At 46.2% G+C, this 14931-nt stretch overlaps 1 long non-coding RNA gene across 3 annotated transcripts in view; it reads right to left on the reverse strand.

The window, feature by feature from the left end:
* Window positions 1-14931, reverse strand: part of LOC106510586 (uncharacterized) — a 58378-nt gene that overhangs the window by 34415 nt on the left and 9032 nt on the right. For 2 of the 3 annotated variants that reach the window (XR_014806700.1, XR_014806699.1), the window contains exon 3: window positions 22-172. The exons of the other annotated variant lie outside the window; for it this stretch is intronic. This is a non-coding gene — a long non-coding RNA (uncharacterized LOC106510586). The remainder of the gene's footprint in view (window positions 1-21; window positions 173-14931) is intronic. 3 annotated transcript variants of the gene reach the window in all.

The raw sequence follows: 14931 nt of genomic DNA on the forward strand, positions 1-14931 counted from the left end.
ATCACGTCAACGGCAGCTGACCTTTCAGGGCTTTGCCACGGTCAGGATGGCAGCCAAAGCCACCACTGGCGATTTCAGCTCGGACGCACAGGCTGGACACCAGGGGTTGACGAGGTTTGGGCCCTGCCCCCTGTAGTCACAGAAAGGAGGAAACACACGGGCCACGTGGAGCCTGGCACAGAGATAAGAACAGAAGGCATGAGACGGGGAACCCCCTCTCAGGAGCCCACTTCCCTTTCTTCTGGTCCTTTGCAACGATTACTCCCAGGACTTGCACTGGCTTCTGGAGGGAATGCAGAGGTGCATGTCTTTACTGCTCCTGGGAACTCCAATTCGGCAAGTCCCTTCTAGTTCCAGGGGCACCCATCAATCCAGATGGGGCACAGCCTGGTGGGGTTATAACGACATGCAACTTCACTGTCCAAACCACTGCATATTTTCTTCTTTAGCTCAATTTCCGCACAAGGCAGAGCGGTCAGGAGGCTCCCTTTCTCCCTTCACAGTGGAGAAGTCTCTCTGAGAGGCGGTTTTACCCACAGGGGACTTGACTATCCATTCTCCTTGGCATCCACCTGTGACCCTAAGAAGTATACAGTCGGAGTTCCTGTCATGGCGCAGCAGAAACCAATCCGACTAGGAACCGTGAAGTTGCGGGTTCGATCCCTGGCCTCGCTCAGTGGGTTAAGGATCTGGCATTGCTGTGGCTGTGGTGTAGGCTGGCAACAACGGCTCTGACTAGACCCCTAGCCTGGGAACCTCCAGATGCAGCCCTAAAAAGACAAAAGACAAATAAAATAAAATAAAGTATACAGCCAAGAAATTCAGGCAGAAATAATGTGTGTCAGTTCCAGGCCATCAGCTTACAGGTGGCCATCCCTCTTCTACTTTCTCTTTCTCTTTCCTTTGGTTAGAAGCAGAGGACAACATTGCCCAAGAGATTGGAGGGGTTGCGAGTGGAAAAAGCTGACGTTCCTGAATCCCCTAAACAGGGAAATTCAAATTCTTCCCAGGGAAGCCCATACTGGCCATTTACAGGAGTGAACAAACTCCCTTTGTGTTCAGACATTGGTCTTTAAGTGTTGACTTGTTATAGTGGCGAGTGTTCCTCTCTCTTGTATCACAATGGGAGTTGAATAATTGATGAGCTGTTTGATTCCATCCCCTTATCAGATGGGAGCTCTGTTGCCGTGTAGGGCGGTATCTGCTTGTTCACGCCTGTATCCCAAACACCAGGCATGTGATGCTTAACGAATAAATGTCGGTCAAGTGGCTTCTGAAGAAAAGGAATTCACAAACTGACACTTGTGAAAGTTTACGGCAGAAGGGACTTGTCAAGGCCACTGAGACTGTAGGAGACACGACCAGAGGAAGACCTCGTTCTGTCTGACCTCCCAGCCCAATTTCCTCTTCAGAGTGGCCAAAATCCAAAACGCTGGTCATGCCAATGTGGGCGAGGATGTGCAGCAACAGAAACTCACGTATGGCTGGTGGGAATGCAAGGGGCTACAGCTGCTTTGGAAGACCCTCTGGCAGTGTCTTATAACACATGCTTCCCATACAATCCAGCAATGATGCTTCTTGGTATTTATCCAAATGAACTGAACACTTACATCCACACAAAACCTGCCACATCGATGTTTATAGGAGACTTTGCCATAACTGCCTAAATGTGGAAGCAACCCGCTGCTGTTCAGTAGGCAAATAGATAAACGGTGGTCCTTCCAGGCACTGAATTAGTATTCAGTACTCAAAAAACAAACAAACAAACAAACCCCCAAAGCCCCCCAGCTATCCTATCGTATGATTCCAACTCTATGACATTCTGGAAAAGGAAAAACTAGGGATACAGTGAAAGGACCAGTGATCACCCGCAGTTAGGGAGGATGAGAGAATGAGCAGGTGGGGCAGAGAGGAATTTTAGGGCAGTGAAAACACTCTGTATGACACTAGAGTGGTGGACACATGGCATTAAACATTTGTCTAAACCCATACAATGTACACACATAAACCCATACATCGTGTAAACTCTGGGCTTTGGGTAGTTACGATCTATCCATATGAGTCTACCATTTGCAACCCATGTACCATCCTGGTGCCCGCATGTCAACCATGGGGGAGGCTGTGCCTGTTGGGGGGGGAGGGTTAGGGGGTAAAGGAGAAATCTTTATATCCCCTGCTCACTTTTGCTGTGGACCGAAAACTGGTCCAAGAGACACAATCAATTTATGCAAAGAACCAAGGTACGCATCTGAACCTGGCACTGGGTCGTGGGTGGTTTTCTGGAGAGGGGAGCTGCAGTGTGCGAAGGAGCTGAAACACGTTAACCTAGGAAACATCCTCATTGCTGCTGGGGTTGGTGGTGAGAAGAACACTCACAGAAATGAGTCACTGTCCTTTTCGTGAGAAAGTCAACAAGGAAACCGAAACGTACTTGGGGTTAAGCTGGACACACACCCTCCATGTCTGTTTGTCCAGCTGGGCTGTGTCAGCTCCTCTGTTTGCATGGGTTGGCCCCTGACAGCCTGTCTTGGTCCCTCCCCTGCCCTTCCTTGGAGAGCCTCCCTTGGTAATGAGCATCCTAGGGTGATTCCTCCCTGGGCTCTGTGAACCTGCCCTTGCAAGGACTTTCAGATGCTTCTGCTTGAGGGTGAACAGTCAATTCGCTTCTGAACAACTGGCTTCCAGTGGTACCCCAGGCATGCGATCCTGTGAGAACATGCCTGCCAGCCCTAGTCCTCACTAGGGCTCAGACAGGCTGTTTGGTTTTTTGTTTTATTTTATTTTTTTGGTCTTTTTAGGGCTGCACCTGTGGCATATGAAGGTTCCCAGGCTAGGGGTCCAATCAGAGCTATAGCCGTCAGCCTATGCCAGAACCACAGCAATGCCAGATCCAAGCTGTGTCTGTGACCTACACCACAGCCCATGGCAACGCCGGACCCTCAACCCACTGAGCAAGGCCAGGGATTGAACCTGCAACCTCGTGGTTCCTAGTCGGATTCGTTTCTACTGTGCCATGATGGGAACTCCCAGGCTGTTTTTTTGTGTTTTGTTTTTTAAAATAAATTTATTATCTATTTATTTGTCTTTTTTTTTTTTTTTTGCCTTTTCTAGGGTTGCTCCCTTGACATATGGAGGTTCCCAGGCTAGGGGTCTAATCGGAGCCGTAGCTGCCAGCCTACGCCAGAGCAAGAACAGCGCGGGATCCAAGCTGCGTCTGCAACCTACACCACAGCTCATGGCAACACTGAGCAGTTAACCACTCAGTTAACACACTGAGCAAGGCCAGCAATCGTACCCGCAACCTCATGGTTCCTAGTCGGATTCATTCACCACGGCGCCATGACGGGAACTCCAGTTTTTGTTTTTGTTTTTTTTAATTAAAATATAGTTGGTTCACAGTGTTGTGCCAAATTCTCCTGTACAGCAAAGTGACACAATCTCTCTCTCTCTCTCTCTCTCTCACACACACACACACACACACACATATATATATCCTTTCTTATATTATCTTCCATTATGTTCCATCCCAAGAGACTGGCTACAGTTCCCTGTGCTGTACAGTAGCATCTCATTGCGTATCCATCCTAAACACCATAGTTTGCATCTACCAGTCCCTCCCTATCCCCTGTGGCAGCCACAAGTCTGTTCTCTGTCCATGAGTCTTCTGTTTTGTGGATAAGTTCATTTGCATCATATTTTACATGCCCCATCTAAGTGATAGCTATGATTTGTCTTTCTCTTTTTGACTGACTTCACTTAGTATGAGAATCTCTAGTTGCATCCATGTTATAGGATGGCCAGGAATCCCAAAGGCCGGGGATCAAACCTGCATCCTCATGGGTACTACATTGACTGGGTTCTTAACCCGCTAAGCCACAACAGGGACTCCTAAATGGTGAAATCTTGATGTTATCATTTATATTCATTACTGATTCTAGCCAGTACAAGAAAGCAAGAAAAAGGGATGGAAGCTTTAGCACTGGATATGAAGTGATAAAGCTGTCACTACGCACAGAATATGTTGTGTATATATACAACCCAACAGAATTTATGAGCTATTAAAAGTAATAAAGAATTATGCAAGGCTGTTATACAGAAGGTCAACAAACCCCCAACCATGTTTCTCGGCATCAGCAAAAAAAAAGGTAGAAAATAAATCTTTTAAAAAATCTATGACATATACGATAATCTAAAAGTATGTCATAAAATCAATAAATTTAACCAAGAATGTGTAAGACCACCACAGGAACTGCAAAACATATTGAGAGAATTTTTGAAGTCCTAAACAAATGGAGGCAAGAAAGACTCAATATTGTAAAGATGTTGCTACTCCCAAAATGAGCCTGTGGATTTGGTGCAATTTCAACCAAAAGCCAGGGAAAAACCAAGCATGTGATCCAGCAATCCCACTCCTGGGCATCTTTTCAGAGAAAACTCTAATTCGAAAAGATACACGCACCCCAGTGTTCCTAGCAGCACTAATCACGGTCACCAAGACATGGAAGCAACCTAAATGTCCACTGACCGAGGAGTGGATAAAGAAGATGTGGTACGTATATTCAATGGAATGATACTCACCTATAAAAAAAGAATGAAATAATGCCCTTTGCAGCAACTGGATGGACCCAGAGAGTATCACACTAAGTGAAGTAAGCCAGACAAAGAAAATATGATATGATATTACTTGTGTGTGGAATCTAAAAAAAAATTGACACCAATGAACTTACTTATAAAATATAAACAGACCCACAGGCATACAAAACAAACTTATGGTCCTCAAAGGGGAAGGAGCGGAAGGGATAAGTTGGGAGTTCAGGACTAATAGATACAAGGTACTATATATTAAAAAGAGAGACCGGGGAGTTGTTGTTGTTTTTTTTTTCCTAGACATACAGAGGGTCAAAATTATTTAATGACATCTTGAAAAAAAAGAAAAACCTGGCAGACTCACAGGACTGGTTATCAAGCCTTTTTAAAGAAGCTAGAGCACCTGGTTCTCTGTGTTTTGTACAGATACCCAAACTGAACATTAGGGCAGAACAGAAAGGCTGGTGATAGCTGCACTCACTGCATCTCTGGCAGTATGACTCAGGACACTCAGCAGCCCCATGGGGAAAGATGGTCTTTCCAGTAAATCGTGCTATAACCACTGGATTTCCATATGAAAAATGGCACACATCACACACGCTCACATACACACATACCATTATTTCCCAAGGCATGAAGATATAAAACTAGAAATTACATGTGTAGCCCTGGGAGGAATACACAGGTGTCTTCTTCACACTTTGCAGCAGCACTCAGCAGAAAATAAACATTAGATAAGTGAGACGGTAATCAGATTCAGAAATTCTATTCTTCGAAAGGCACCCATAAGAGAGTGAACCTCAACAACATAAGGCGTGGCCGTTCCCAATAAATGCATCTGATAAAGGATTCACATGCACAATCAGACAAGGAGAAAGCTTCCTACGGTTCAGTTTAAAAAAAAAGGGGTGGGGGAGTCAATCCCATTTTCTGAAATGAGGAAATAAGTCCTTTCCCTAAGATAAAATGAATACCCAGGTGACCAAAACCACATGAAAATACTGTCAATTTCACTAGTCATCAGAACCATGACAACTCCACAGGCAAGAAGATAGCTCCACCCCTAACAGCATGGCTGCAATACAAACATGGGAAGCATGAAGCACTGGTGAGGAAGTGGAGCAACCAGCACACTCAGCTGCACTGAGTGCAGATGGATACAATCACTTTACAAAACGTTTGGGAGACCTATCAAAGGTGAGTAAATGCATGGCACAAACACAGCGATGCACTCCTAGGTTTATTCCAACAGAAACACCCGTGAACGCTCATCACCAGACATGCATTAAGATGGTCAAAGCTGGACCATCCATCATCACCTAAACGCGATGCTGTCCAAATGCCTGTCAGCACCAGGATGCGTAGACGCCCTGTGGTGGTTTACACAGTGGAATACTCCAGAGTGACCAGAGCCAAAGGTCTGCATCTGCCCGCCTTATTATGGGCGGGTCTTACAAACCCGTGCTTGAGCAGAAGCCACCCACACACATAAAGAGACAGCAGAGAATATGCACATCGATGTGAAGAAATAGTCTCTGCAGAGAATGGACAGCAAATCCATGCTGTTAGAAGTCACCATAGTCATGACCTTTGGAGAGAAGTTGCTGGAAAACAGGAGTGCTCACTTGGTGGAAATTCAGCAAGTTGTGCATTTGACACGTGCACTTTTATCTACGACACATCAATAAATGTCAACACACACACACACACGCACATATATATATATACACACAAAGACACAGCGGAGGAAAACTGCTGAACCCCAAAGACAAAAATCTTAAAAGCTTTTTTTTTTTGTCGTCTTTTTGCTATTTCTTTGGGCTGCTCCCGAGGCATATGGAGGTTCCCAGGCTAGGGGTCTAATCAGAGCTGTAGCTACTGGCCTACGCCAGAGCCACAGCAACGTGGGATCCGAGCCGCGTCTGCAACCTACACCACAGCTCACAGCAACGCCGGATCATTAACCCACTGAGCAAGGGCAGGGACCGAACCCGCAACCTCATGGTTCCTAGTCGGATTCGTTAACCACTGCGCCACGACGGGAACTCCAAAATCTTAAAAGCTTTGAAAGAATAAAAGACATACTACCTTCAAAGAAGCATGGGGAAAATTTAGTTCATTTACAACAGAAATGATAAATGCCATATTTAAGTGCTAAAAAATAAATAATTGCCCACCTAGAAGAACAGGAGACAACTTCAAAATTGAAGGTGAAATAAAGACATTTTGGGCAATGAAAAATTGTAGTCTTCACCAACAGATGGGTGTCAAAAGAATATGTTTCAGGCAAAAGAAAACAATCCCAGTGGAAACAGAGACATGTGGAGGAGGGAAGGAAGAAGAAAGGGTAAATATTTGAATAAAGACAGCAATTTTGAAGGATGATTTCATCCCTAATAAATTAATAGAACATTGGCACACGCTCACTCTGTGTTTGATTCCAAAACTCATTGTGGGGCTTTCCGTCTTTCAGTGGAAAAGAACCTGACTAGTATCCATGAGGACACGTGTTCAATCCCTGGCTTCGCTCAGTGGATTAAGGATCCAGCGTTGCTGTGAGCTGTGGTGTAGGTCGGACTGAGCTTGGATCCCGTGTTGCTGTGGCTGTGGCCTAGGTCAGCAGCCGTAGCACAGATTTGACTCCTAGCCTGGGAACCTCTGTGTGCCACAGGTACAGCCCCCCCCCCCCCAAAAAAAATCATTGTGAAAACTCTACTTTGTCATAAAGGAACAATGACAGTGGACATATGTATGCGCTGGTATAGGTATATAAATGTGGTAGCACTATATTTACATAAAGATAAGGGGAGTTTGAGCACAATTTCTTGTCACTTTACGTGAGGAAGGAACGTAGCAGGCTTGGGGACACCATATACACGACGGGGTATTAACAGTTTTCTGGTTTTTCCTGCATGATGTTGATTTCACAGAGTTTTTCTTTCCAAGTTGTTTAATTTTCTTTAAAGTGGCCTTTAGAATTTGCCCGGTTGTGTGATGGCAAATGCATAATGGTCAGCTCTCTGAAAGAAAGTAGATGATTTGGAGTTCCCGTCGTGGCTCAGTGGTTAACGAATCCGACTAGGAACCATGAGGTTGTGGGTTCGATCCCTGGCCTTGCTCAGTGGGTTAAGGATCCGGCGTTGCAGTGAGCTATGGTATAGGTTGCAGACGCGGCTTGGATCCCGTGTTGCTGTGGCTCTGGTGTAGGCTGGTGGCTACAGCGCCGGTTTGACCCCTAGCCTGGGAACCTCCATATGCTGCGGGAGTGGCCCAAGAAATGGAAAAAGGCAAAAAAAAAAAAAGCGTAGACAGTTTGTAGCTGATACTGTCCATAAATACTCAAGAGTATGGCTAATCTTAAGCTGCAAAAGTGACGTCACCAAACCTTCAACTGGGGAGGGGTGTTCAGTCAGGCATCAGGAAGTGGCTTCAGCTGGCTGCTTGGCACACCACAGGGTACAGCATTCTGCAAGCTGAGATTGTATTAACCTAGGGCCAAGGGCTGTAGGGCTGCCTTTAAGAAAACAAAGTTTAAGAAGAGGGAGGAGGAAGAGTGAGCAAAAGAGAGGTCGGGAGGGAGAGAAAAATAGACAGAGAGTGATGAGATTGAGCAAGAGTCAGAGTCACCGAGAAGAAGAGAGGCAGAGAGACACAGAGAGAGAGAATGATGCAGAAAGAAACAGAGAGGGAGATGGAGGGAGGCAGGAAATTTTATTTGGCCAATGAATAAGAGGACTTTAGATAAACCCCTCGAGAAACAGTTTTTATGTATATCTTACATTGCTATTTATATTGTTGTTTCCAGCAACACATTGACCTTCCAACAAGGAAAATTACTATCTTTATCATCAGTACGGAGTCAGAAATCTAGTTAGAATAATCATCTGAATCTGCATGTTTCAATTTTCTTTAACAAGAGTAATGTATTTATGAATCTAGTTGGTAAAGGAATATTTTTAAAAGCTTTGACATGAGTTTAGCATTTGGTCAAATCAAACGATGGCCAGTTTGGATACAAGGCTTGGGGCAGAGAGGCAATCTGTCAGGCACTAACAGGGGGTGGGGGGGGGTTGTTGTCTTCTTGCAGCATTGCGGTTCCTGTGGACGATTCTCAGGAAGCTCTGTTCCTTTCACAGCCCCAACCTAAGGAAGGCCAGAGAACCACACAGAAAAGAAAACCCCTCACTTTGACATACCAATGCTAACCCTCCCACTGTGTGTTAGGACTGTGGTGAGGGACTTGGTACCCCACATCCTGTGAGCTTTTCAGGTTGCTTGGCTCCTGCCTCTGAGGCAGCAGAAGCATTCTGCACCCCTCACATTCGACACCTGTGTACCTCTGTCCATCCCGGGAGGGAGGGAGGAGCAGGTTATGGGCAAAAACCCTGTGCAGAGGACACAGCCTTCCGCGGCCAGGGCTGGAGGTGGGGGCCTGAGGGAAGCTGAGCTCATCCTCCGTCCAGGTCCAGGCTAGGCTGCCATCCATGAGAGCACAGAGTTTCAGGGAGCTCGGGATTCCCGCAGACGTGGATCATCAATCAGGAGGGCTTCCTGACTGGTTCCATCAGGGCTAGAGGATGAGGACACAAGTGGGTCAGTCCCTCCCACCAATAGGCTGTTTCCCTCTGAGTCCTGAGGGTCTGAGTCCTGAGTCCAGGCAGGAGGAATGGGGCGCAGAGGTGTATTCAGAAAACTTGGGCAGGGGTTTGCAGAGGAGTCTCCAGGAAAAGAGCAAGATGCCTCCAGACCCCTGGGCATCGTAGACTCAGATTTCGTTTGGTAGACAGACAGAGACACTTCTGTTGGTTGAGCCAAGCTGGTGATGCTCAGAAGTGGGAGGGGAGGGGCTGCCCAGTGGTGGTTGTCTCTGAGATGCAGTCAGGTCCTCGGCGTAATGAGGTCAAGACCCATGGCTGCAACAGGCTGATGTCTCTGAGGACCAGAGCCCCAGTCGACCCGTGAGAGTCATTATGCTTCACAGCCTCAGGGGGAGGACTGGTCAGCACAGAGTGACCATGCCAGAGTATTCCTGGAGTATTTGAACCCTTCTGATGCAAACCCATCTTTTGTTTTAAGAGCTATAATTGGCAGATAACGTGGTGTAGGTTGAAGATGTACAGCATATAGACTCAATACATTTATGTTGTGGAAGGAATGCCAGTGCAGCATTCGCTAACGCCTCTGCTGCATCGATTATAATTTCTTCTAATGGTGGTTGTAACTATAGCTAGTCTTTTAGTAGATTTAACTTTAGAATATGGTTTTGTTGTTCCATCCACTGTGTAGGGCACTAGATCTCTAGGACACTATTTATCTACTAGCTGCTAGTTTGTATCCCTAAAAACACCTCTTCCACTCCTACCCTAGCCCCTGGTAACCACTGCTCCACTCTAGATTTTTTTTTTTTTACGTGAACTTGTCATTTATTTATTTATTTACTTATTTATTTACTTATTCTGCCTTTTTAGGGCCATACCCATGGCATATGGAGGTTCCCAGGCTAGGGGTCAAATCAGAGCTGTAGTTGTCAGCCTACTCCACAGCCACAGCCATAGCCACAGCCACAGCCACGCAAGATCCAAGCCACGTCTATAACCCACACCACAGCTCACGGCAATGCTGGATCCTTAACCCACTGAAGAAGGCCAGGGATTGAATCCGCATCCTCGTGGATGCTTGTCAGGTTCGTTAACCCCTGAGCCACAATGGGAACTCTGAACTTGTCTTTTAATCACATTTCACGGTGCATCTTGTCATTTTATTTATGCGGCTTCTGCCTTTCCACGTGATGTTCAGTTTATATTTAATTTGCAAATGCTATGTATCCATCTGAATAAGGTGATCAGGATTCAGAAACCTGTGCAACCTTCCCAGTGAAGGCTGCGTTTGAGGAAGATGTGCTGTGCTTATCCTGTAGTGAGCCTGTTATCGGACCATGGGCTGAAACCACCCATCATGGCCACGTAATAGCTGCCTGCATGAGCTCACTCACAACAGGAAGCAGCTCTTGATGAGGAAGAGATGCTGCCTGAACGCTAACCAGGAGGACTTAGGAGGGGCCCAGAGGAGGGAGGAAACAACCAACCTCCCAGGATCCTTGGTGCTGGACTCCGTCTTGGCTGAGAGCCACACACACCGTTAGGAAGGACCGTGAGTCAGACCAGGTCCGAGCTGAGCAAGACCATGGACCAGAGACAACCTGGAAACTGACTGCATTCCCATTAAAACCAGAGATTGTGAGCCACATGGTAGAGCTGTTCTCCTGGGTTCCCTCACCCTGATGCTCCCTGCCCGGGCGCCCCTTCCCAATAAAGTCTCTTTGTCTTTTTCGGGCCACACCCCCATCTGCAGCATGTGGAGTTTCCCAGGCTAGGGGTCTAATCAGAGCTACAGCTGCCAGCCTACACCAGAGCCACAGCAACGCCAGATCTGAGCTGCGTCTGTGACCTATACCACAGCTCAAGGCAATGCCAGATCCTTAACCCACTGAGCAAGGCCAGGGATCCAACCCACAACTTCATGGTTCCTAGTCGGATTCGTTTCTGCTGCACCACGATGGGAGCTCCCCCAATAAAGTCTTTTGCTTGGTCAGCAGGTGTGTCTCCTCAGACAACCCATTTCTGAGTGTTAGACAAGAGCCCACTCTCATGACATAAATGTTCTCTGGTGGGAGATCCATGTCTCAGAAAAATGCAAAAGAAGCGACTGACAAGGGATTGATCTCCAAAACGTATAAACAGCTCATGCAGTTCAATGTTGAAAAAAACAAACAGCCCAATAAAAAAATGGACCGAAGATCTAAATAGACATTTCCCCCCAAAAAACATGAAAAGATGGCCAACATCCCTAATTATCAGAAAAGTACAAATCAGCCACAATGAGGTACCACCTCTCACTGGTCAGAACAGCCATCATCAGTGTCTACAGACAATAAGTGCTGGAGGGGGTGTAGAGAAAAGGGACCCCTCCCTCAGTGTGGGTGGGAATGTAAACTGGTGCAACCACCATGGAAAACAGTGGTAACAAACCCAACTAGAATCCATAAGGATGCAGGTTCAATCACTGGCCCACTCTGCTCATTGGGTTAAGGGTCCGGTGTTGCTGTGAACTGCAGTGTAGGTTGCAGACACAGCTTGGATCTGGCATTGCTGTGGCTGTGGTGTAGGCTGGCAGCTGTGGCTCTGATTTGACCCCTAGCCTGGGAACTTCCATATGCTATGGGTGTGGCCCTAAAAAGCAAAAACAAAACAAAACAAAACACGACCAACCAACAAACAAAAAACTAAATATAAAACTACCATATGGGTCCAGCAATCCCACTCCTGGGCATCTCTCCAGAGAAAACCGTAATTTGAAAAGATACAGGCACCCCAATGTTCACTGCAGCCCTGTTTACAATAGCCAAGACATGGAAACAACCTAAATGTCCATCAACAGAGGACTGGATAAAGATGTGGGACATATACATAGTGGAATATTACTCGGCCATAAAAAAGAATGAAATAATACCATTTGCAGCAACATGGATGGACCTAGAGACTCTCATACTATGTGAAGTAAGTCAGACAACGAAAGACAAAAATCATATAATATCACTTACATGTGGAATCTAAAACAATGATACAAATGAACTTACTTACAAAAGCAGAAACAGAGTCATAGACTTTGAAAACAAACTTATGGTTACCAAAGGGGACAGGTGGTGGTGGAGGGGCAGACTGGAGGTTTGGGATGGCACATGCACACTGAGGGATATGGAATGACTGGCCAGCAGGGACCTGTTGTATAGCACATGGAACTCTATCCCCATACTCTGTGATAACCTATATGAGAAGAGAATCTGCAAAAAAAAAAATGGTTATGGGTATAACTGAGTCACTTTATGATATAGCAGAAATTATCACAGCATTATAAATCAACTATAATTAAACAAAACTCAGAAAAAGAAGGCATTACCCAGATAAGGAAGTGCTGAGAAGCAGAACAGGGGCAGTGGTGCAAGGCTGAGATTCCTACGGGTGGGAGCTGGGGTTTCTTGGGGAGCGGAAGTGCTCCTAGGGTCAAGGGTTGGAGGTCAGCCTACAAAACCTGGAATCATGTCTGACAGGGACTGGATCCATGGGGGGGATGCAGTGATCTGGGTCTGGGGCATAGGGGAAGGGTGAGAAACAGCCTGGCCAGGTTACAAGGGCGAATGGGAAGGCAGCCTTAGGGGTCAGCTCCTTCCAGGTTTAATAAAGGACCAAGAAGCAGAGCTGTGAGGAAGTGAGGCATGGAGCCCCTAGAGATGGAAAAGCAACAAGGAGGAGATACCCAAGATGAGACTGGGGGGAGGAAAGGGAGGGGGAGGCGGGGGGAGGATAGAAAGACGGATACATCGGGCTGGCTGGTGTTAGTTAACTGGGGTTACCCCTGGACTTTATCCCTTAGCCTCTACAACCTGCAAGTCCAAATGAGAGCCATGTTTAGCATTCAACTTGACTCTGGGGAATCTCGTTTTCCTTTCATTTTTGACTACATAGCTTTGACATATTGTTCATGTCTTTGAGATATTCAAGATGACCTTGAAAATATTGTATTCAGCAGTTTTCATTTTTAAAATAACTCTGATTTTAAGATGGAGTGTGGTCCATAGACTTAGTCTGACATTTTGACAGAAATCTAGCATATTGATTGTTTGCTTATTAAGAATTCCAAGGATAGGCAGCCCCGGAGTTGGTGCCGCAATTCAGGAAGCTTCTAAGAACCCTGGGTCTTGTATTCCTCCACATCAATTTGTTCAGTATTTCTGTAATTATGTTCATGTTTGTCACCTCATGGTTGCAAAATGGCTGTTGCAGTTCCAGCTATCACATCATCTGATTATAGCTACCCATGGACAGGAGTAAAGGACGCAAAAACCTTAAAAGACCCTCTGCTATTTTTTTTTTTTTTGGTCTTTTTGCCTTTTCTTGAACCACTCCCACAGCATATGGAGGTTCCCAGGCTAGGGGTCAAATCGGAGCTGTAGCAGCCAGCCTACACCAGAGCCACAGCAACACGGGATCCGAGCCGCATCTGCAATCTACACCACAGCTCAGGGCAATGCTGGATCTTTAACCCACTGAGTGAGGCCAGGGATCGAACCCGCAACCTCATGGTTCCTAGTCAGATTCGTTCACCACTGCGCCTCGACAGGAACTCTGAGACCTTTTCTATTAAGAGATAAATATGATTCCCATGTAAGTTGGTACAACCACTAAGGAAAACAGTACAGACGTTCATCACAAAACTACACATAAAACTACCATATGATCTGGCAATCCCACTTCTGGGCATATATCCAGACAAAACTACAATTCGAAAAGACACATGCAGCTGCATATTTATGGCAGCACCACTCATAATGGCCAAGACATGGAAACAACCATAATGTCCATCTGCAGATGAGTGGATTAAGAAGACATGGTACATATATACAACGGAATACTACTCAGCCATAAAAAGAACGAAATAATGCCATACACAGCAGCATAAATGCAACTAGAGATTCTCATACAAAGTGAAGTCAGAAAGACAGATACCATATGATAGCACTTGCATGTGGATTCTAAAATATAGCACAAGCGAACCTATCTACAAAACAGAAATAGACTCATAGGTGTAAGGAACAGACTTGTGGTTGCCAAGGGAGTTGGGGGGAGAGAATGGGATGGACAGGGAGTTTGGGGTTGGTAGATGCACACTATTACATTTAGAGTGGATAAGCAATGGGATTCTACTGTACAGCCCAGGGAACTATATCCAGTCTCTTGGGATACAACACGATGGAAGATAATACGAGAAACAGAATGTATATATATTTATGACTGGGTCACTATGCTGTAGGGAGGAACTGGTATAACATTGCAAATCAACTATAATTATACATGATTCCCAGAAACCCTGATATATTCTGCTTTAAGTAGCATTGAACATACATGGTCACGTGCCCCACGCTGGACCCATCACTGCAAATAGGATTGGAGCACTGCCTTAACCCAAACTTCATCTTCCTCACTCCCTACAGCCTCCAGCCCCAGGGCTGGACCACAACCACTCACACAAAACTCGGTTTCTGTTAGGAAGGGAAAACTGAGCAATGTTTGCTGTGTAGACACCATCAGTGTCTGCCCCGGCTGCCCCAGGAGAAGCAGCTCTCCCCTGGCCTCAGAGGCCCTGGGCACGGGCATCCATGAGGGGTCCTGTCCTACTGGGCTCCGCCTGCACAAACTTCCTCACCCCTGGGTCCTGCTCTTTATTTCAGCACCTGGCTGAGGGCCCCATCTGGCCCCAAGCCCAGGGCCAGGTCCCAAGGTCTATCTC

The sequence above is a fragment of the Sus scrofa genome, chromosome 6, assembly GCF_054392235.1.
Source record: "Sus scrofa isolate SSC_HxYL_T2T_F1_AM1 chromosome 6, Sscrofa_HxYL_maternal_Yorkshire_Landrace_v2.0, whole genome shotgun sequence".
In the NCBI taxonomy this organism is placed as follows: domain Eukaryota; kingdom Metazoa; phylum Chordata; class Mammalia; order Artiodactyla; family Suidae; genus Sus; species Sus scrofa.